The 4,023-nt window shown below is 46.2% G+C and overlaps 1 non-coding gene across 1 annotated transcript; it reads right to left on the reverse strand.

Moving 5' to 3' along the window:
* Positions 1 to 2,842: 2,842 nt before the first annotated feature.
* Positions 2,843 to 2,917, reverse strand: Trnat-ugu (transfer RNA threonine (anticodon UGU)). The gene has a single exon. It is a non-coding gene; the product is annotated as a tRNA-Thr (tRNA).
* Positions 2,918 to 4,023: the final 1,106 nt, after the last annotated feature.

Raw genomic sequence — 4,023 nt, forward strand, 5'->3', positions numbered from 1 at the left:
GGGCTTACATTCAAGATTCTGGTGGTTACACCGGTTGCAAATGTACCAGAATTTCACATTTGCAATGGCTTTTCTCGTGGTTGCATAACACGTGGCGTTGAAATTTTAATCACTTAAATATGTTACCTAAACTAATGTATTTCCGAAATTTCATTATTCTACATTAATTACATTTTGGTGTTGCGTTTTTTTCCGTCAGTGTAAAAAAAGGAAATGGAATAAATCTCTAGTGTCACTGGATGTGTCCTCGACTCCACCTTCGGTCACCGGAAGAAGTAGTATCTCTGCCCAGAGTAATACCGTAAACGTTATTCTGATTTAACGTTGCTGCGTCGCTCTGACGCTCTTGAAGGTGCCTTTCTTCATCGGTTTAGCAAGTCTATACATCTACGGTGGTGTGTTCTTGTCCTGTTGAGTCTGGTCGGTATTTTCCGTTGTCAGTGGAAGCCTTGGGTTTTGTTGTTATACAAAGAAGGTCATAGATACAAATTGTGCGAGGACTGTTCCCATTGCTTTTTCCACACTTTGGTGATATTGAAATTATCGGCTATTAGTTTTCTGGCTTTGATGTACGGAAGGCCTCTGGAGTACACTCGGTCGATTACCATACCTTCGGACAGCTGGTGAGTTAGGAATAGAGGGTTACTATTTACTTTAATGTAGCCTCTTAGAAGAACATGGTTCCGTCGTAGCTGTAATGGGTGAGTGTACCTGATCATAGGGAGCCAACAGTGATGCCTAGACCATTACTTTCAGTACATTATTCGCGTAGTGTTCTTTATTTCTACGTCAAACTTCACTGTACGACACCTTCAACACTTGCTCTTGCGTAATCCTCCTCAATATGGCACGTCTAGATCCGCAACAGTCAATCATTTGATTTGTGGTATTTGTGTGAAAGTGACTGTAATAATCGTTGAAAAATTGTGGCACTCAGAAAAAATAATATGTAATGAAATTATGATTGGACACAGTGTTATAGTTAGACGTGCGTACTGTACAACGTCCGCTTGAAACATAAAAAAGAGAGTGTTGATATTCGTTTCACACTGGACGTCAACGTAGTGCCACGTCGCGTCACGTCACGTACTGTTCCTTCAAACGGTTCTGTGTTCACAACAAACATCACGTCGTTCGGTCCAATAATGAACGGTGAAGGTGAGACTTGAAGGGCCGTTGGAATCGGTTATCAGGATTAGGGAATTAGCAATAGTTGTTGAAGCCATTACTGGCCGACGTAGAAATCGCGATGGATATTCTTGGCATGTAAGTTCTGCACACAGTTGGGAAGCGGAAGAAATACTTAAAGGTATCGAAAATTATTTTCTTGGAAAAGTAGCTACATATAAATACAACAGATAATATTTGGAAAACAGTACCTATTGTTAACACATATTACTGTTTTACTTCATCCTTTGCGTCTTGTTATGTTTTTAATTTAAAATAACGACGAAAGGCTTTATTTTTCTCAGTCAGAGAGTACAGACGCAAATTTCATGAAAGTGTTTTTATGTATCCATATTCTTATTTTTTTTAGTGTCCAGATATTGTGAAATATGAAAATTTATCACTTTCAGCGTTTTTCGTACGAAAACGTTTAAAATAAATATCAAAGGCTCATGCAACTATCACAATGAATCACGAAAACAAGACATCAGCAGACTGTAATACCACATCTACATACACAAGACAATTCATTTCGTTAATTTTGTAACTAATTTAAGTAAGTTCCACGTTCTGGCCTTGGACGGACCAAACAAGCCCGACTGACCGCTGTGTCATCCTCCTCCGGATGCGGTGTAACGGGGCCTGTGGTCAGCACTCCGCTGTCCCTATCAAATGGTTGAAATGGCTCTGAGCACTATGGGACTTAACATCTATGGTCATCAGTCCCCTAGAACTTAGAACGACTTAAACCTAACTAACCTAAGGACATCACACAACACCCAGTCATCACGAGGCAGAGAAAATCCCTGACCCCGCCGGGAATCGAACCCGGGAACCCGGGCGTGGGAAGCGAGAACACTACCGCACGACCACGAGCAGCGGAATGTCCCTATCGTTGTCAGGTTTGTTGATATCGGAACCTCTGTTAATCGACAGAGTAGTTCCTCAGCTGGTCTCACGACGCTGAATACACGTCATACCAGTCCCCTTGGGAGGTGCCGGGAATCGAACCCGCGTCCTTCACATTGCAGTCAGCTACACTGGCCATTCAACTACGGAGGTGGATTCGTGTAGTGTTCAGAATTTCTCACATATAATCTGTGTAATATTCCACGTACTTTCTACCTTTCTGTGATGAATAACATGTTGATTCGTAATTAAATACTTAATTTCAGTGGATAAACTATTGATACTATACTACTAAACGCAATTATGTGAGCTATAATAGGACTTAGAAAACAATAGATGAATGTATAATATCAGCAGTAGCCGTCAAGCATCGTTGTTTCAAAGAGACAATGTTAATGCACTGCTTGAGAGTCGCTTACGAGTCACTGAACGATATAGTAATCTCTGTCTATGTGTATATAAATACTATGTAAAAAACTGGAAAGTTCTTGCCAGAGGGTGCATCTTACCAATATTATCAACAATTTTTCTTATTCCATTCGCGTACTGAGCGAAAGAAGAAATGACAGTCTGAATGCCTCTGTATGGGATTAATACTCTTACTTTTTTGTCGTTGTGGTCGCACTCGCCTGTTGGCCGTTCGGTGGCTTGGCTAGGACATAAGCTCCTATAGGCAGACCTAAATGTTGATTGAATTACAATTAAATCAATAAAATTAGCTGCTGGCGGGCGTTAATATACACCAACGGGGTCAGTTGAAAATGTCTGCCCCGACCGGGACTCGAACCCGGGATCTCCTGCTTACATGGCAGACGCTCTATCCATCTGAGCCATCGAGGGCTCAGAGTATAGGGCGACTGCAGGGACTTATCGCTGGCATGCTCCCCGTGAGACCCACATTCACAACTTACTGTCTGTAGTGACTTGGCCAGACAGCCAAGCCACTGTAAGGTAGCCGAAAGGCACGCGTTTAGCTCACGCAGGCTGGCGTGAGGTCTGGAACATTACAAGGAATGTATAGCAGCAAATAAAGTACGTAGTTGATGTAATACTTAACTTTAATCCACAATTGGTGTAAATCTCTCGTTACTGTACATGCTTCACAATATTAATTATCAAATGCTATGGCGCCTTGCTAGGTCGTAGCAAATGACGTAGCTGAAGGCTATGCTAACCATCGTCTCGGCAAATGAGAGCGTAATTGTTAGTGAACCATGGCTATGAACGTCGGCTGTACAACTGGGGCGAGTGCTAGTAAGTCTCTCTAGACCTGCCGTGTGGTGGCGCTCGGTCTGCAATCACTGACAGTGGCGACACGCGGGTCCGACGTATACTAGCGGACCGCGGCCAATTTAAAGGCTACCACCTAGCAAGTGTGGTGTCTGGCGGTGACACCACATTCCTCCCCCGCAAATCGGCGTACGGTTGTGTTATAAGGCTTCCGCCCGCCGTGGGGAGGACCCCATGTTGACGTAGGCGACGAGGTGGGGAGCCTAACAACAGGCGAGGCTGTGCCACCCGCACCCGTCGATTCGGTCCGAGGGGAGCTAGGAAACGCCTGAAAACCTAGTCCAGGGTGCACGCCAACATGCGTTGTATGCGCCCGTAGAGAGACAGGAGGGGCCGAAGGGTCGACCCCCGTCGGGGCGGTGCACCCGACGGGCGAAGACGACATCTGGTCCGGAGCGGGCAAGAGTTCCATGTCGGAGGACAGCTGGTCACGGGAAGCGATCGGCGGCGCGTGACCCAGGGAGGCGCCCGGCGGTTGCAGCGACGCGTCCACTGCGGGCGGCGCCGGCGGGAGGACCGGCGGCGGCGGCGGCGGCGCGTCGCCATGGGGCAAAATGGAAGGCATCGTCGGTAACACCTGGGGATGAGGCGAGCCAGTAGATGGGTCCCCAGGGCGCTGACCGGACGGCACCGTCGCTGAAAGCAGACGGGGAGCGG

Source organism: Schistocerca nitens, chromosome 1 (assembly GCF_023898315.1).
Source record: "Schistocerca nitens isolate TAMUIC-IGC-003100 chromosome 1, iqSchNite1.1, whole genome shotgun sequence".
Classification (NCBI taxonomy): domain Eukaryota; kingdom Metazoa; phylum Arthropoda; class Insecta; order Orthoptera; family Acrididae; genus Schistocerca; species Schistocerca nitens.